The sequence below is a fragment of the Poecile atricapillus genome, chromosome 26 (genome assembly GCF_030490865.1).
Source record: "Poecile atricapillus isolate bPoeAtr1 chromosome 26, bPoeAtr1.hap1, whole genome shotgun sequence".
Classification (NCBI taxonomy): domain Eukaryota; kingdom Metazoa; phylum Chordata; class Aves; order Passeriformes; family Paridae; genus Poecile; species Poecile atricapillus.
The window spans coordinates 5,037,798-5,058,031 of NC_081274.1; the positions used below are offsets into that span (position 1 = coordinate 5,037,798).

The window sequence follows — 20,234 nt, forward strand, 5'->3', positions numbered from 1 at the left end:
ACGCTGGAAAATTCCTTCATTTTAATCTCCTGCCCCAATGTGGCAGAATCTGTTGTTTCTTTTACTTTCACAGAAGAACTCCGAGGGACATGAAAATTGAATAAGCCATGATAACACTACTAATCCTTCTTTTCATCCTGCCGCTATATCATGGCCAAAACTCGACTGAGTGGCCATGGTCCGAAGCAATCACCAGCAACTCTGCCATAGGACATCACCCTGGAGACCATCAGCAAAATCTAGCAATCGTAGTACTGCATAACTCTGAAGTGTACTGCCCAGGTGACTGGGAGTGGGATCAAAAGGATTGGGTTAGAATGCTAACAGGAACAATTGGGGAGGAAATTAAGATAGGATGTAGGAAAATAGAAAAATCTCGTTATGAGAAAGCCTCCACCATTACAATTGCCAGTAACCTTCTTGAACTGAATTTAACAAGCAGTTTGCACCCTAATATTTCAGCAAACTTTGTTTCACAGAAGATTGGAAATGTGACAAATATGATCCCCTCATATTGTGTTACCACCCAAAGAACATTGGAAACTACACACTAGATCCTAGCACCAACAATGTCGAAAGCACAAAGCTCTGTAGAAGGGAGCCCAATGACTGCTGGTACAATTTTACCTTAATCAGACCAGTTCACGTGACCTGCAATTGGCAAAATAACCCAGCTGGCTAATCAGGATTTACAGGTTTAATTCACAGGTTTAAGATAAATGCTGTGGCTGTGCCTGTATTAAGTGTAATAATCACATACCATGGTGTGAACACCCCTTTTGTGCTGAATGGCAAAACTAACGTTTTCCCTTCTTTCCTGTTAACTCAAGGTGATGATGTTTCAACACGCTGCAGACTGGGTACCGGATCCCACACTGAGCCTGTACACAGTCAAGTCACCGGATCTCGTGGCCAGGTTATATCTTGTGAAACTCGGAATCAAGATTGTTGGCTGAATTTAATGGCGGTACAATTGTCCTCCAAAGTTGTGTGTGGTAAAAACAATACCAAATATTGGGAGAGCTTAATGTTCAGGTTGTAATACCTACCACACAGCCACCAATTAGACTGACTCCAAAAATTTCTGAAATTGGACCCTATGTAATCAGGAAAACTGGCCAACAACAAATGCTATTTAATCCAGCATGGTCTATCAAACAGGTCAAATCACTAATGCAAAACAATGTCTCAGAGATTCAGCCAGCTTGTTCACCTTTTTTTACAGACTTCCTTTGAGGGGCGGACAACCTGGTTGCGAAAGCGCAATTCTTTTCACAAACAGATGACAAGAGATATAACCAGTGCTGTGGGATCAGGACTAGGAATTTTGAATAGTATTGATTCAGAAGTGTTCAGAATGTTCAGAATGAATAAATTGGCTGTTGCAACTAAAGATTTGACCAAAATACAACAACCACTGAGGTCATCTTTAACAGCTTTGGGAACCCAACAGTGGTTGCTATCAAACATATTACCAAATTGGGAAATGGTAAATGTAGATGATCACAAATTAATAATTGATGCACTCAGTGCTACCCAAAACAATGTTTCTCTGGCTCTTAGCTGTATTCAAGCCCAGTTGTGGATGCAGTCAGTTGCTGCATCAATTATCAGAGAGGGTGAAGAAGGCACCTTTCCCACTGAGATCTGGAAAATAGTCTGGGACAATGCCAATGATTTTGAAAAAGAATTTCAATCTTGGTGGAATTTGGTGAATTTCACCTACGATCCCACCACAAACAGAGCCACAGCTTTTGTGCTGACAATACGTAATGCTTCAGTACATTCAATCTTTCCTATCATTGCACTGGGGCTGAATCATGATGGAGCTGTTCTCTATCCTCTAGAGCATGGGGAATGGGCCCGTCAGATTGGTGGGAAATGACAAACTATTGGTTTAGAAAATTGAATTGTCCAGGAACAACAAGGGTTTATCTGTGAAAGTAATGCAATCAAAACTCAAGACATTTGTTTAGACACAGAACAGAATATCTGTCATTTTGGAATCCATCCTAATGAGACTTCTGAAACAGTGCTTGTGTATGTAGGCAATGGATGTGTATGCTTGAGAACTGCTTGTCAGAGTATGCTTGTACATAGTAACATAGAAAACATAGTAGTGGATACTAAGAATCAAATTTTTGTGTATGCAATTTTACTGAAATTACTGGATGTGACTTTTCTTATTTAGCTCCAGTTACTTCATATTACCTTTTGCAGTGTAATCACACTTTGATTCATCATTTAATGCCTGCTCCAATTGGAATGAACTTGACTCTGGTGAGGCAATTGTTGTTTCACCAGGATTTAATTGAAATTTTGAAAAAGATCAAAAAGGATGGACAAAAGACCTTAGTTGTGGTTCACCACAATGTGAAAGGAATACATCGTGTTTTGGAAAGAGTAAGGAAAGATGCTGAACACGAGTGGTGGGACACTCTTTTTGGATGGTCACTGACTGCTACCGGTGTTCTGAACAAATTGTGTCATCCCATCATCATCCTCTTTGTTTTAGTTTTACTTGGTTTTTGTAACTTTTCTCTAAAAAATCCTTTTTCTGTTTCTCTGTTTCTGCTGCATTTCTTCTGTATTTTTCTTTTTATTCTTGGATTTCTCAGCCTCCTTTGGACTGAATTCTTTTGGGATCCTCCCTTGTGGGGAGCCCTGCTTATCTCGGTTCTTATGATTCAAAGAAAACTCCCAAGCTCGTTAGAATCTTGTTTCTCGTGTTTATTAGAAGGCCATCACAAAACTTAACAGGTCTTTCTAGGCTGGCTACACAAGGTTAATCTTTGCAATCTGGTACATTTCTTTCTTCTGATGGTACAAACAAGGCCTTGTGGCACACTTCGTGTCTGATGCACAAAATGGCCCCGAAATACGCAGTTCTTTTATCTTTATACCTATTTTTACCCAATTAACTATAGACACGTATATTATTTTTCTTAATGACCCAATGACCCAATGACCCATCACCTGTGTGCTGCACTGCGGCATTTTCTAACCAATCACTCACCCAAAAACCTCTAGGAGAAGAACATGAAGAAGAAAGAAGGGACAAGAGACAACACCCTAAATCCTCCATCTTGTCTCCTGTTCTCTAAACTAACTTTTTCACCCAGTGACTTAAGAAAACTCTATAATCTACACACTTAGACTTTTAGCTTTTTCTATCTAACTTTAACATTTGTTTTCAGTATCACCATGAAAACATGCTCATGAATTTCATATGATATGAAATTCAGTGTTTTTCTGGATCTTTTAACTAAGTAACAGAAACAAGGGCACACAGTCTGTATTCCAAACTCCAACAGTTTTGTTCTATCAGCAATTTTGTACATCATGAATTGGAGGATGATGAGGCGGTTGACACAATTGACTTCTATAACGAATGCACATAACATGGTTGGTGTTTCACGTGTTGTCGATGCCCCTAAGGTTATTGACACGCGACAAACTACGCAGGCACTACAATAAATAACGGGCTATAGTGACTATGAGGTTAATTATTTTATCATGTTGTATTTTAGAATGAAACGGACTGTTTGTTTTATGATAAGAAACCAATATGTAAGCCTCAATTGAAATTCTATATATTGATTAGTTTTTCTTTTGAAATTAATATATTGATTTTTTGTTGGTTTTGGTTTTCCTATTCCTTTTTTCTGTCCCTTATCTTTTCCCTGCTACCTGTCACTGTTTTTCCGGGATATACTACCAACTGTAACGAGTCCTGAAGACTTCAACAGAAGAATTTCACAGCAGCACTACGACATGCAGAAAGACTTTGCTTAACAATGATCGTGAGCCACGGGGTGGTGTAAGAGACGGTCCGAAGATTCTCTCATCTGTCTCATGACCGCCTCAAGGAAAGACCCTGAACATCACAAGGGACCCGGTACAGGGGCTCTGGCCTGGTTGAGGTGGATGTTTGCCAAGTGATTGTTTGCAGGTGTGCTTGCTGTGCTGCCACGGTACACTGCCCTCGCTCTGGCTGGCAAGTAGAGACCTGTACCCCACACCTGCCCCCCTGAGCAATGGGCCTCATCACAATGGTCATCAATCTCCTCTGGTTTTGGCCTTGTGCCCCTCGCTTTGTAAAAGACTATAAAATACACCCCAAAACTCACTTTCATTTGAGATCTCCCCAACGGACAGAAGACTCTACATCGGTGGATGGCTGAGTGGACTTTTACATTGGTAGCTATAATCCCCTTACTCACTTTTCTTACGGTTTGCTTTCTTCTCTTTTCTCTCTATCGCATATTAGTGCTGATGAGCACTCAATAAAGTGTGTTTTGCTGTTTAAGTCCCTGGTTTGCTGATAATCTTTTGTACTCTAAGATCGAATAAAAGAACCCCATCACAAATCCCACCTTGCAGATCATGACAGCTTGTATTCTGTGTCTTTTGTCCCTGGACCCTTGGGAGATTAAAGCTTTCTCTGAAAGCCAATACAAAAGAGCTTCTCCCCATTCTTGCCTCCACACTGTGCCTGACAGCTGTTAAGTGCTGTAGAGCATTGCTCTAAGCCATACCTCAGGTCATCCTGCTCCTGAGGTGTGTCCCACTCCCGGTGTGGAGCTGAGGAAGAGCTGAGCGGCCTTGGCACCACGTCACACCCAGCTGATCCCAGTGTGTCCCCACTCTCTCCCAGTGCCCTTGAGCTGGAGCCAGCAGCTCCTGGTGCTGCTGGAAACCGCCCCCGGCAATGCGGGCTCAGCTCCAGCTGCCAGGTGGAGCACGTCAGCCTGGAGCACCCCCTGAGCCGGCACTGGGGCACGGCCCGGCCCCCACAGCGCCGGGGGCAGCGGGGGAGGCACTGGGGGGAACGGGAGGGGGATTGGGGTGTGCTGGGAGGAACTGGGAGGGAGTTTGAGATGGCCTGGTTTAAACTGGGAAAGAGATTCAGGTGCCTAGAATGACTGAGAAGGGGTTTGAAGGATGTTGGGGAGGGTGGGATGAGGTTCTGGGGGTGCTGGTGGACACTGGGAGGGAGTTTGGGGGTGCTGGGTGTCACTGGGAGGGATTTGAGTGAGCCTGGAGGGGCAGGAAAGACCTTGGGGATTGGAAAGCAGGGATTGGGATGAGGTTGATTGTGTTCGAAGAGATGGGGATGGGTCTTGATGAGTCCTGGTGGGCCTGGGAAGGGACTGGGAGAGAGTTTGGGGGTCCTGGGCCAGTGGGGAGAAATTGGGAGGGGGCTGTGGGATCCTGAGAGGAACAGGAGGGGCTCTGGTGGGTCCTGGGGAGGCTGGGAAGGGACTGGGAGTGATTTACCAAAATAGCGATATTGATTTGGTATCAATATCAATCTGTTAATGGACAAAAACCTCTCCAACAGTTTAAAGTTACAAACTGGATGTTTAATCACAGCACTGGGCGAGTGCGGGAGCCTTAATACGCACTGCAAGTTGACAAAAGATTCCAGTGTCTATTTATGTACAAAAGTCTTAAATATCCAAAGTACTAATACCTACTCATAATGCTAACACTTCCCATTCCCCACTTTGGATTAAAATTCACGGTAATGAGTTTAAAGTGTCATTATGCCTGCGTGGTTGGCTCCCTAATTTGAGGAGGGGGTCGTTTTGGTGAGAAGGGGTCATCAAGAGATGAAGAAAAACTGTTCTTCCTCACTCTCACCTTTCTTTACAATGGTGGACATTAAAAATAACATTTGGCACAATTCCAATTTCCTTCCTTGTGACTTTGAAATGGGTTTCCAAATGTAAGGTCTGTGATCTTCCTGAACCCCTTTATCAGTTTCTCTTTTCTCATAAGCACAGCTGAACAAACCTACAATGAAAAGGAATTTTTTAACTCAGTCCGAGACTCATTATCTCAAATCTTGCTCCTCACTTAATGATTAACTCGAACTAGTTCCAGCAAGGCCCATCTCTAGCTAAGATCTCTAATTTTTTTAAAATATCTAATTTTTTTAAATTAGTGACTCCAAAAGAGGTTTCAGAGGGTCCTGGGTGGGCTGGGGGAGACTGGGAGGGTCCTTTGAGGTACTTGGGGGGTGTCTGTGAGAGGTTTTGGGGGTCCTGACCCCTGCAGACCCCCCAGGGATGCTGTCAAATGCTGCCCACAGCAAGATACTGATGGGGATTGGAGTCTCCGTGTTAGGCTTCGTCTTCCTGGCAATTGAGTTCAGCTTCTGCCTGCGCAGGAAGGTGAGGGGGGGGGTTCTGGGGATTGTGTCTCCCTCACCCAGAGTGTGTGTGCTCCCCTCGGGGCCCCCAAGCCTGGTGTCACCCCCTTTTCTCTGCCCACAGAGCTCCTGAGGCTGCGGCACAAGGTTCTCTAGGATTGAAAATCAACAAATCCACTCTCCTCAAGGAATTTCCACTGTTGGTGTGTGTCCCAATGGATGTTAATGCTCCGGTGTTCATCCAGGTGCCCACAGGGAGCCAGGAAGATGTGGAGCCTCCCAGCCAGGTGTCTTCCCAACACGGATCACCAGGACCACGGATCACCAGGGCTCTGCCCAACGGGGGTCACTGGGGATCATCCAACGCCGATCCTCCCATGGGGGATGGAGCTGGAGCAGCGCACGAAGCTCTTCCCGCACTCGGGGCACTCGCAGGGCTTCCCTTACTGGTGCCTCTGTTGGTGTCGGGTCAAGTGAGAGCTCCGTGAGAAGCTCTTCCCACACTGGGGACACTCGTAGGGCCTCTCCCCACTGTGGATGCGCCGGTGGACGGTGAGGTTGGAGTTGCGGTTGAAGCCCTTCCCGCAGTTGGGGCAGCGGAAGGGCCTCTCCTCTGTGTGAATCCGCTCATGTACAAGGACATCAGAGCTGGTGTGAAACCTCTTCCCACACTCGGGACACTCGTAGGGCCTCTCCCCACTGTGGATGAGCTGGTGTGTCCTCAGGTAGGAGCTCCATCCAAAGCTCTTCCCACAATCCAAGCAGGTGTAGGGCCGTTCCCCAGTGTGGATCACCTGGTGTTTCCTCAGTTTGGAGCGTTCGCTGAAGCTCTTCCCACATTCCCCACACTCGTAGGGCTTTTCCCCAGTGTGGATCCTCTGGTGCTGGAGCAGGGTAGAGCTCTTTCTGAAGCCCTTCCCACATTCCAAGCACTTGTGGGGCTTCTCCCCCAGCTCTGAGCTCTGGCTGGATCTCTGGCCGTGTTCCTGGCACGGCGGGGATCTTTCCTCCTCGCAGCTCCCTGTGCTCGGTTTGCAGCCCCTCCTTGTGCCGCATCTTCGGGGCTTTTCCTCCTCCTCTTCCATCTGGACACGGTTTGGGAACGTAAAATCCTGGTTTGCGGGAAAAAAACAACAGGAGAGCTCCTTGGACTGGGGTTTCGTCCTTGCCCAAGTTCATCTCAGAAAGTCACTGGGCATCTTGTGTCTGTAAGAACCTCCAGGACACCAACATTCAGCCCAATCATCCTCCAAATATCAAAACAGATGAAAAACTAATCAAACAACAAGATTCAGCCAAAACCCCCTGCAGAATAGAAACGTTCAGCCCTCACAGGAAACTAAAGCACCAACATTTAGCCCAATAAAGTTCAGAAACACCAAGATTGAGACCCATCAAAATCGTGGATGCCCCTCCCTGGTCGCCTTCTGCATGTGGGGGAGAGAGGGAAACACTCCTGGGGCTGGGGGGACTGCAGACACAGAGATAAACTTTGTGCTGCTTCCTCTTCCTAATCCTCCTCCTCCTGTGGCCGTACTCTACCTCACACTCCTCTTCCTCCTTCTGCAAAACCCCAGGTACATATTTTCACCGTTTTGCTCTTCAACCCTGCTTCTCCTTAGCTATATCGTTAGCTATACAAAAGTGGGGTGCATATTAAGGGGGTATGTAGGAGGTGCATTGGGAAGTCTGTACCTCTCCAGGACTTCAGTCAAAGGGGAAAGGGAGAGGGAGATGTGGCAAAGAAAATTAGGATGAAAAGGAGGCTGTGTCTGCCAACAACTGGAGCAATCTCACTAGAAATGTCCCATGGCTTCACCCTATATTTATGAATGAAATTACTGTGACAGGACTCCTCTGTCTTCCTTGTGGACAGAAACCTCTGGGGATGTCAATTTTTCCACACACCTTGGGGCTCCTCCGCAATTCCTTCCACCGTCCAGGCCGGCAGGCACTGAGTGCAGCTGAAGGTGCCTCACCCAGTTTGGGGGATCGGCTCCCTCGGCTGGCGGCGGCACCGGGGATTGATTGGGTACCCGAGAGTGAGCAGGAGACAGACGAGGGACGGATCAGGGGGGCTCTCAAGAGTCGGCAGGGAGAGAGCACTGAAAATCTCAGCAGTGACTACAGTGGGATCTTCGGGGAGTAAACATGGCAGGGCACCCAGGGAGGGGACAAAAGGGAAAGCCACAATGGGGTCCCAGCAAAAGGGATCAGGATCCCAAAATATCTCTCAAGGGTCCCTTCGGAGCATGTGGAGGTCGTTTGCACATTCTCCCAGAGGGAATTAAGGACATGGACACCCAGGGGGGCAAGAAGGGAAGTCCAGAAGGGATTTAGACAACAGGGGATGGATGGTGTTGGTGTGCTGGGAAGGGATTGGCTGAAGGGGAGTGTGCAGGAATGTGCTTAAGGCAAGAAGCAACAAGAGGAATCTATAGGGTAAAAAAAAGGATGATGGAAAAGAAGAGGAAGAGAAAACCACTGAGGATTGGGATGTTTTTCAGTAGGCTCTTATCATCAGATGTTTTGTATCCCAGTTTTCCAGGACAGGAAAAGAAGGAGGTCAGGATTTCAGGGGGTTTCTCTGAGCTGGGAGCGGCAGGAGCGGGCGCAGAGCTGCGGCACCGGGAGCACGGGCTGGGGGCCTGTGGGGAGCTGTGGGGCCGGGCCGGGGCTGTGGGGCAGCCGGGGCTCAGCGCCGGGCGCTGCCTGACCCCAGCACCCCCCGGGCAGGGCCGGCAGTGGCCCCCGGCCCCCAGGAGGCTGCGGGACGCCCCGGCCGCTGCCCGGCCCCGTGGAGCTGCCGGCCCTGCCCGCCGGGGGGGCCGCCTTTGGACACTGCGGCAGGACAGGGACCGGCTCTGGGATACGGGCTGGGGAGGGGAGCCTCAGCACAGCCAGCACCAGGAAGGAACAGCTCAGAAATGGGGATTACACCTGCAAGGATCCAGATCATCTTTTAAGCATTTTGTGCTGGGTCCCTGCAGAAAGGAAGGATTTTGCAGAAAGCTCAGCAGCTGCCACACGATGAGCACCCACAGGCAGAGGGGGCTGCAGCAGGGCCACAAGAAGCCCCTGCAGCACTTGCTCCCAAAGGCTCAGCAGCTGAATGCAGCAAGGGATGAGCAAAAGGCCAAGCTGAAGGCAAAGGCCATGGCACACTTCCTACAGCCCCTGAGGGATCAAGCCCAGGGCCCAAGGGGGCCCCAGCACCCAGGGGACACCCTCGGCCACAAGCACCTGGCACAGGCATTACCCTCCTGGCCAGGGGACAGCCCACCCAAACAGCCCCTGGCAAGGAATCAGCCTTCCAGCTGCAGGGCACAAGGACACTGCAAGCACAGACAGGAGCACCCTCAGCACCAGCAAGTCCAGCCCTTGATGGACACGGATTCTTAGCGGTCTCACAGCTCCCATTCCACCAGGGACCCACCACACTGCAGCCCTTGGGAACATCCAGGGTGGCTCTGGACCCAGAGGAGACCTTTCCTGATGGACACAGGGGCCTCTCCATCCACTCAGAATCTTACACCTAAGGGGGGAAAATTGTTAAGGAATATTTAAATTAAGGCACTAAGTGGAAAAGATGAGTGGGTGTGTTTTATTCAGCCACTATTAGCAGATGTGGGGGATGGGTTTGAAATGCAGGAATTTTTATTTCCTCACAATTGTGGTTGTAATTTACTGGGAAGGGATTTGATGGCTAAACTTCGTAGTCAAAATAATGTTGCAAAAGGTGATACAGAGGCTGGTTCCGTTGTGCCTCTGTGTCAAATGTCTGGCAGAGCCACGGCTGAAGTGAACCCACAAGTGTGGGCAGCCCCAGGGAAATTGGCAAAATTAGATATGGAGCCTCTCCAAATTTCCCTGAAGCAACCAGGACAAGAGGTGTCGAAAAGCAATCCCCTGTTCCAAGGGAGGGAAGGAAGGGCTCACAGCCTGTCTGGGAGTCCTGCTCAAGGCACGGCTTGGGGAGCCAGGGATGGCTCCCTAGAATGCTCCTATCCTGCCAAACAAGAAATCCAATGGAATCCACAGAATGCTGCAGGACCCAAGAAGAAGAAATGAGATGATGAAACCGAGGCACCCCACACTCTCAGATCCTTACACCATCCTGAACCAGGTGCCCTCCTCACACTGCTGCCATTCACAACTTGATGCAAAAGATGCTTTCTGGGGATCTGCCCACTTCCAGAGGATGCAAACACAATTCTGCCTTGGGCTGGCAACAAGAGGTAGAAGGGAAAATGCTCAAGACATGGATGGTCCTTCTGCAGGGATGCACAGAAGCACCGGCCTGACTGGGGCAAGCCTTGCAGGAAACATCAAAGGAATTGACCTCACCCCCAGGGACTGGCTTAATGCAGGATGTGGATGACTTGATCCAGTCAGGAGGACACAGAGAGGAGGTAGAGGAAGCCTCTGTGAAATGGCTTCATTTGCAGGCTAAAAAAGCAGCTTTGAGTATCTGAAAAAAAAGGGCAAATGGTAGAGAAAATGGTTAAATATTTGAGACCTATTTTGACTGAAGCTCTGGCTTGTATTGACCCTGAGAGGATTCAGGGAATCTCAGAAATAATGTTACCCAGGACTGAAATGGAGCTGGTAAAATTCTTACAATTAACAGGGAATTGCAGGAGCTTGATTGAGGATTCTCTTTTGCAGACAACACATTTTGCCACTTCTTTAGCCCCAGATAGTCTCAATGGTATGGAGTGGACATAAGAAAGAGAACAAAACTTAACAAAATGAAAAAAAATAAAATGGTTGATGCCCCAGCCATGGCTCTTCCAGACTCAGAAATCTGAATTGGAAGGGAATATTAAACAGGCCACCCCTGAGCCTGCACTGAAGGCAACGCAGCAGCAGCCAGGGCTCCCCAGCGGGGGAAGCCCCTGGGCCTGCCCACAGATCCTCTGCTCAAATCCTCGGCCTGGCCACCCTCCTTTGCCATCTCCAGCCACTGCGGGACAATCCTTGCTCTCACTCTTGCAGCTTCAGCCCTTTCTGTGCCTGCCCTCGCCACAGCTGCTGGGGAAGGCACCGGGACAATTCCACTCTGCCTCTCAATTACACTCACACTCTGCCCTGCCTGGGATTAGCTGCTGCCAAAATAGACCAACTTTAAAATGCCTTCAAATCTTATTTCTCTAAAAGGACATGGTTTGCATTTGCCTTGGGGAAAGGAAATTTAAAGGTGTCTTTTAAGGGATGTTCTAGCACTCAGCAGAGATGAAATTAACATCTCAACAGACTGGGAATAACCCAAAATATTCCCTCCCAAGATAACGACCATCAACAAAACATCAACACCCAGCAGCAAACATCAACCAACATCTCCCCCAGACACTGCCCCAGGCACAGCTGGAGACACCTGGTCTGGAAAAGGCTGAGCAGGAAATCCAGGAGTGCCCACCTAATTCACATCACAGGCACAGAAATCCCCGTGCAACAGGAAACCAAATCCTAACAACTCCACACCTTCAAACCAATGAACATTAAACCAAGGGATTTCTATGGGTTCAGACTGTATATAGTTTAGGAAACATCTATTAAATTCACATGTCTTGGAATGATTTTCTCTGCACACCCAGCCAAAGTGAGGAATTAATAATTTCTGTTGCACATTCTGGCCAGACTCAAATCATGCCTTGATTTTATATTGTTGGAGAGTTTTTATTCATCTCGCAGTTTTGGTGACAAGACTACACCATTATTATGCTTTTCTTTAATAATCCTACTTCTATATTGTTACTCAGACTGGTAGTGCTGGGCCAGGGTTGGGAGAATCAGTTTTTAGACTTAGGGCAAGAAGTAGAAAATATCTATATTGCTTTGGATTTTTTTGGGAATGTGTGGCATGGCTGTTATGATGGCAAGATTTTGGTATGCATTTTTGAATGTTCACCTTTATGCCTCAGTTTTAAAAACAAAGAGCTTTAAAGGTGACCCCCTTAACTTGTAAAGAGATAGTATAGTATTTTTTTCTTCAAAAATGTCACTTTTGGAGTGGCCACATGTGAGTCATCCCATGGCCTCCTGGGAAGAGAAGCTTTGTTCCAGGCACCCAGGAGAGGAGCTTTAGAAATGCAAATTAACACTGATGGGACAAAGCCTGCACAATGGCCCAGGGGCTTCCTGCCTGAGGGAGAAATTGGAATGATTCTCTCTGCCCCTCAGCCCAAGCTCTGCCTGCTTGCACAGATGGAATTTGCACAGTTAAAGGCACAGCCCATTGTGAGGATATCTGACTCTGCTAGAGGAATTGGTTAAGATGCAAAGGAAAACAGAAAATGGAAAATGTTGTGAAAACTTCACTAAAACAAGTGGGGGAGAATCATCCCTGTCCCCACTCCAACATGTGCTGTCTCTGTCTATGTTATATAGGGTGTATCAGACCAGTGGGGTTTATTTGCTACCAGAAGTTCAGAGAAATCAGTTGGGAATCCAAGTATGTGATTTAATGAGAGAAAAGCTGACAATTGATGCAGCCCTGGCTGGAGGGAGCACCCAAAAATGGGGAAAAGATGAACAACCACCAGAACAAATCCTGCAACACCATGGACCAGACCCTGGAACCCAAACAAATTGATATCAGATACCAGAGAAACCATTTCTCATTTCAATGGGATAATCAGATTACAGGATGCCATTGAAATAATAACCAACCACACAGCTCCAGCTCCTGACCTTCCTCCCAACCAATCCACTCAGATGAGGAACACAACATTTCACCATGGGATGGGATCACATTATCTATTAGCAGAAGGAGGCAGAATTTGTGGAAAAGTAAATGATTCAAACTGCTGTTGACAAATAGATGAGAACAGATACCAAAGGAAACAAGAAAGCAGCTCATGAACCAGTCCAAACAAGGAAAGGATGGGAATGGGAAACGTTTTTGTGCTTCCCCAGCAGACCATGGGTTAAAGAAATGCCAGACAGAGCTGTCCCCCTTCAAACCTACACACCAAAAATCCTGTAACTCAGGGATTCCTCCCAGAAAAAAATCTGCTAGGATCTCCCCAAATTGAGTGAAAGGGGGGATGGGACCCACAGACTGAGCAGGGGGTCTTGGAACCCCCAAATCCGAGCACGGGGGAGGGGGTTAGAGATTGGAGGGACGATTGGGAAGGGATGTGGAAGAAGAGTAGGAAAAAGAGAGGGCTGAAACCCCCAAAGCGTGGGGGAAGGTGCTGGGAAACCCAAATTGCATTGAGAGGGGTCAACGGACTGGGGGAAGGATGAGAAAGGGGGAGAGAGGAGAGGGAAAGGTGGGCTTGGGATGAAAGAAATGTGGTTCCCTGTTCTGCAGCACTCGATCCCTGGAGTGATTCCCTGCGGCTTGTGGGGAGGAAGATCCGCATTGGGGGGTCCCCAAGCCCCCTGCCCATCCCAGCGTGTCCATCTCGCTGGTGCCCTCGAGCTCCCAGCCCGGCCCCGGCCGCCTGCTCTGCTCCCTGATGGATTTCTCCCCTGCCCACATCCAGCTGAGCTGCTCCCAGGGCCAGCAGCAGCTCTCGGGCCACGTGCTGGCCACTGCCGTGCTCCCCAGCGGGGACTGGAGCCAGCAGCTCCTGGTGCTGCTGGAAACCGCCCCCGGCAATGCGGGCTCAGCTCCAGCTGCCAGGTGGAGCACGTCAGCCTGGAGCACCCCCTGAGCCGGCACTGGGGCACGGCCCGGCCCCCACAGCGCCGCCAGGGGCTGCCAGGACACGGAGGGCATTTGGGGCTCCTGGGCTTAACTGGCAGCCCCTCCTTGAGAACCCCTCTCCCCCTCTCCCAGCTCCCCTCATCCCCCTCTCCCAGCCCTTTCCCACCGCCTCCCGGCCCCGCTCTGCTCACCCCAGAGCTCCTCGCCAGCAACCGAGAGATGGAGGAGGAGGGGAAGGAGGAGGAGGAGCGGGAGGAAGAGGAGGGGTAGAGGAGGAGCAGGAACTGCAAGAGGAGCAGCAGAGGAGGCCCCACGTGCGTCCATCGCTCTCTGGATCTGCAGCCCCTTCGCGCCGGGAGCATCGGGCCCCGCATCCCGCAGCTCACCGGGGACGGGAACCTCGCCCCGAAGGTCTTGGGCCGTCCTGGCAGGATTTGTGTGAAGGGGAAGGGATATTTGGAGCTCACTCGAAGTATCTTTGGGGACCCCTGTTCCTTTTTCTGGGGCCGGGCCGAGCAGAGCGATGTTTGGATCTTGCAGGACTCCAAAGCTGACCTGAGATGCCCGGTACCGGCAGGGGGAGGGGAGCAGCGAAAAGGGGGGAGCCCCGGGAGTCCCGGAGCCTGAAATGGGGGCCTGGAGAGGGGGGACCCCGAGAGCCGGGAGGGAGGGGAGCCTGGAGAAGGGGCAGCCCGGAGAAGGGATGAGCCTGCACAGGGGGAAGCCCTGGGACACCAAAGTGGGGACCCCACAGAAGGGGAACCTCAGGGAGGGATTTTTTCCTCTCAGTCCTGATGCTTTGGAGATTTTCATGGACACAAGACACCTGATGACTTCTAGAGATGGACTTGGGCAGGAGGAACCCTGAATCCTAGGTGGTCACCCCTTGTTTTTTTCCCCCCCAAACCAGACTTCTCATGCCCAAGCATAAGACAAATGGAGGAGGAGGCAGAGAGGAAGATGCTCTGGGACCCCCAGGCAACAACAGTCAGTACAATAGTGGAGGCAAAAGCATTATCACCAAATACATCTGCCCAGAGGGCAGAACTGGTTGTCCTTAACCAGAACACTAGAATTAAGTGAAGGGAAAAGGGTAAACATATGGACTGGCTCAAAGTATGCTTTTGGAGTGGTGCATGTACACGAGGCACTGGGGAAAGAAAGAGGACTGCTGTCTCCTCAAGGCACACACATTAAACATCAAGATGCAGTCCTGCAATTAATAAAAGCAGTACAAAAGCCTGAGCAAGTAGCAATCATGCACTGCAAAGCTCACCAGTCAGGAAGCTCCAAAATTCATGAGGGAAATCGGAAAGCAGACTGGACAGCCCGACAAGCTGCTCGAGAAGTGCAAACTGCAATGGCATTGATACCTTTAAAAACTAATGTATCTCAATTCAATTTACCTCCAGAACCAAAATATTCAATAGAGGATGAGAAATTGGGACGCTCACTAAATGCACAGAAGAATTCAGAAGGGTGGTATGTGACTACACAGGGACAAGTAGTGGTACCCTCCTTGGTAATGAGGGAAATTCTACAAATTAAACATAATGAATGTCATTGGAGTGCAGAGGCACTGATTAAATTGATAAAACAAAATTTAATTTCAGTATGGATGTTAAAAATCCAAAATCATTAATGTCAAAATGTGAAATTTGCTTAAAGAACAATCCAGTGGCTAGACGACAGGCACAATTAGGGAAAACCAGGAGATTATTGGCAAGTAGATTTTGTAGAATTACCAAGAACTCGAGGATACAAATATTTATTGGTAGGGCTTGACACATTTTCAGGATGGCCAGAAGCTCTCCCCTGTCGCACAAATCAAGCAAAGGAGACAGTCAAGTGGTTACTGCAAGAAATCATTCCAAGATTTGGGGTGCCTCTAGGAATATCATCAGATAGGGACCCACATTTCACAGCCACAGTAGTGAGGGAGGTGAGTAGGTTACTGGGAATAGCTTGGCATCTCCATACACCATGGAGACCCCAATCCAGTGGACAGACAGAGAGGATGAATCAGACATTGAAGAGGCAAATCAGCAAAATATGCCAAGAGGCTAAATTGCAGCAGCCACAAGCTTTATCAATAGCACTGCTGAGGATTCAGATAAAGCCTAGAAGCGGCATGTCAGTCAGTCCTTATGAGATATTGGATGGGAAACCATATGAATCCCCTGAACCTAATCCAAATGTACATGTTACAGGGAAGCAAGAGGTGTAGAATTATGTTCTGTCTCTTGGAAAAGCTTGAGCTCGACTTCGGAGCACCCTTGTGTGGAACAGGCCGCTGACTCTTGAGAATCCAGTTCATGACATCCCCCCGGGAGATGAAGTGTACGTTAAAAGCTGGAACGAAGAACCATTAAAAGAAAGGTGGAATGGACCCTATCAGGTACTGTTAACTACCTTGACAGCAGTCAAAGGAGCTGGACTGGATCCCTGCATACATTACACCAGAGTGAAGAAGGTTTCCCCTGCACTGTGGACTGCACAAACTGTGGGGCCAACAAAGCTGCAGATAAAGCGGGTTTGATTGTTTCAAATGTCTAGGTTGCTAGTGACTGTAATGGGGATTATTTTATGGCCTTCACTGCCCTCAGTAGGAATCACTGTTACCTTGGGATGTGAAATGCAAAAGGATCAGCTGACAACTCTTCATTTGAGAATGAAGACGGATGTGGGGGTGCAGCCAGAAACACAAGAAATAAAAGTCTCTAATACTATTCAGGCAGAAAATGGGATGATTGGATTAATGAAAGATTTTGCCAACATGCAAAACAGCAGCAAAATAACTGCCTGTCTGCCAGTACCAAAGGCAGCAGGAGACCAAATAAATTGGGAAATTATAACATCAAAATTACCTGAAATACAAAAGAATAAAAATGAAAATGTGAGCTGTGTATTGCAAATAAATTATGAGTACCCAAATAAGACAGTGTTTGAAAATGCTGCGAAGCCAAAATATTCATCTACATGGGATTGTCATGAAAATGGAGGAAAGTATGAACCAAAATTAGGCTGGGATGGCAGATCAGGGAATTATGGATGGTGTTATGAAAAGATAGCAAAGGTTATTAAAGAAAAGATTCCAGTATCGAAGTGGAAGTGTGAAGGACAGGAAGGAAAAGATCGGGCTGAAGCTTGGGACAGTGCATGGTCAATGAGTGTGCTTCAGAAATTCCAATCTATGGCAGATAGCCCTTGGTGCATTAAGGGGGAAGGCTCTGAAAATGAAACAGATCCAGGGGTATGGAACACTGCAACCAGTAGTAGAATGGAGGCAGACAAAGTGAATTGGTGGGTATGGAACAAAACTTAGGACTGTACTTCTGATGATGAAGAAATAAAACAAATGCCACCACTAGTGGTAGCTCTGCAAATTGGATGTGCCTGCAGAGGAATCAAACACAAACAAGGTGAAATAAATGACAAGACAGGACAAGTGATCCAAAAGGTAATATGGAGCACAAGTACAATTCAGAGTCCTGGCCAATTTGGATGGGCAGCAAGCGATGGCACCTGGACAACACATTTGCCTGTAGGTGAAAAAGTAAAAGAGATTACTTTAGGCCTCCCCACCTTATGCTCGATTTGGAAAAGGTCCCCATTCAAGGGAGAGCATGAACTTCTGCAAATAAGGACGACATGAGAAGTTCAGGAAAACAAATCTGAAGATGAAGAAAGATGGCAGGAACCCTCCAGTAGTGTAAAATTTGAGTGGGCGCTGGAATCCTTGTTTGGTCCAATAGCAAATTATAACAATAGAAAGATGTTGTACAAACTTACAGGTCAGGTAGAAAGAGATCGGCAAGAGTTACCAAAAAGGGATTTAGAGAGCTAAATGTACAATTACAAGCCACAACTAAAATGACCCTGCAAAACAGATTTGCTTTAGATATGTTATTGTTGAAAGAACAGGGAGTATGCAGGTACCTAAAAGGACAAATTGATCACTGCTGCATCCACAGCCCAAATGGAACTGCAGATGTAGAACACGACATTAATCTGTTAAAACAAATAGAACATGAAGCACAGAAAGAGAAGGAAGATCTGACCACAAGTTGGGTAGATAAAATTTTTGAAGGGTTAGGATGGAATGGGAGCTCCTGGATCAAATCTATTCTTGAGAGTCTGATAATCCTACTGATTGTGTTCTTAGAAATCTGGTTAATCTGTGCAGTTCTGAAAGGAGAGATAAAGAAAAGAGTATCCTGGAACCAGAAGATAATAAAGGCGCTGACACGGGACAGAGATCCACATCCACATTTGTCATCTCCAAGTCCTCCAGAGTGTAACAACACTTACGACAACTGTGGATTCCAAGATGAACATCAAGTATAAACTCAGAAAAAGGACTGTATATAGCGAAAGCATTACACTTATTATAGAAAAGTGAAATACATTCAGAGGGGCGAAATATGTTACTATAGGGTTAAATGTTTCTGAAAATGTTTCTTAAAATCATGTAGAGGTAGGCCACGAGAATGTTTGGTATTAGGGATGGACTAGCAAGCTGAAATGTTTACGGTAATGGGAACTGGTACTTGGGGTCTCCAAGATACCCACCCAGAGATAAGATTCGTACATGTTCATACAAGGATGAGTTAAGTCTCATGAAGCAATATGGAAAACGTTAATGAAGCAATATTAATAAAGCAATATTGATAAGGTTGTTATAGTGATTACTGCTACAGCTGAAATTGTAGAAATATGTGCACTTTGGACAAAGACGATGGAGCTAGATTTGGGTTGCTGATACTCCCAGTTCCTGCGCGCTTCAATAAAGCACCTACATATAATCAGTCTGTGATTATGTGCGTTCCTGAACGCTAATAAAGACATGTCAAAAACTTCCAAAACAGCAAAAATCTGATATCCCGCAAAACAGAAAGATTTAGCCCCCACAAAAAAAACAAAACACCAACATTTAGCCCAATAAAGCTCAGAAACACCAAGATTCAGCCCCGTGAAAATCGTGGATCTCCCTGCCCGGGCACTCGCTGCATGGGGGGATGAGGGGGGCAATGAGGCCGGGCCGGAGCAGGGGGTGCCTGAGAGAGGCCCCGAGCCCGGGGGAAGCCCCTGCAGAGCCATGGAAGTGGCTCCTGGCCGGACTCGGGGATCCCCCTGGCGATCCCCGCTGGAGCAGCCTGGTCCTGAGGGACTCTGGCCCCTGGCAGGGACCCCAGGCTGCAGCAGGACAAGGATTCCTGTCCCTCAGGGGGAGGCACTGACATGACCTGACTGTGACCCCCATCCCTGTGCCTCTGGGCGGGGAGGGGGACGGAGAGGGGCACAAAGTTAAGCCCGGGAAGGAGGGACAGCTGGGGGGAAGATGGATTTCCGGAGGAATTACTTTACTTCTCATTTTCTTCCTCTGAAATGTTTGAAAACAAATTCAAATAAGTTCCCCAAGTCAGGTGTGCTGTTCCCGTGACCAAGGATTGAACTGTCCCCACCCTCATCCAGACCCCCGAGCCTTTCCTTGTGTGTTCTGCTCCCCGCCCGGGACAGGAAGGAGAGTCACAGAGTTTTGGCCTCGCTCCGGCACAGCCCTGCTCCATCCCGAACTCACCCCCAGCTCGCAGCGCCCTCAGCTCCCGGGCACCCCGAGCTCCCGGCGCTTCAGCGCAGCGGCGCTTCCTTGGCCTCCTGCCCGGGCCGGGCCCAGCGCCGGGGCCGCTCCTCAGCCCAGGCTAACGAGAAATGGCGGAGCTCAGCCCAAGGCAGGCGAGGCCGTGCCGTGTGCAGAGCCCGCCGCTGGCTGCGATTGGCTGCTTCTGCCGTCACTCGTGGCTCTGGCGCGCGCTGATTGGGCAGAGCGGGGACAAGCCCGGCCCCGCTGGCGCCCCCAGGGCGGCCGTGGGGCAGGAGAGCCGCCATTGCCGGAGCGTCTGTGCGGGCCCGGCAGCGGCGGCAGCAGCGGCCGGAGCCCGGTGAGGCGGCGGCGGAGCTCGGAGGCGGCCCCGGCCATCGCAGGTGGGAGCCGCGCTCGGTTCTGCGGGGGCTCGGGGCTCGCTGCGGGCCCGGGAGGGGGCGGCAGGGGGCTGTGGCGGGTGGCTTGTGCCGTGGCCGGCCCGTGTTGGCCCTGGGCTGAGGGCGCTGCGGGAGCGGCTGCCCGCGGTCTCCTTGCCGCTGGGGCCTCGGCAGGAGGCGGTGGCGGAGCAGCGCTGGCTCGTCCCGCTTCGTGTCGGGAGGCCGGAGGTGGCTGCGCTGTGCCCGGGGCTGGGCGGGAAAATTCCCGGCGCCAGAGGTTTGTGTGGCCCAAGGAGCCAGAGGAGTGGTGTGCGAGTGACTTTATTGCTGCCCAAAGGGAGAGGCCATGGGCCATTTGCCATGCGCTCTCTCCACTTGTTGGAGGACGCGGCCTCGTTTTTGTCCTGATTTTCCCGGCCGCATGTCCCTGTCCCTTTG

At 49.1% G+C, this 20,234-nt stretch overlaps 1 protein-coding gene and 1 pseudogene across 1 annotated transcript in view; one reads left to right on the top strand and one right to left on the bottom strand.

Annotated features, from left to right (window-relative positions):
- Window positions 1–20,234, bottom strand: part of LOC131588457 (zinc finger protein 729-like) — a 298,116-nt pseudogene that overhangs the window by 255,548 nt on the left and 22,334 nt on the right.
- The window catches only part of LOC131588549 (zinc finger protein 239-like), a 135,224-nt gene that overhangs the window by 20,350 nt on the left and 94,640 nt on the right, over window positions 1–20,234 (top strand). The window lies entirely within an intron of this gene.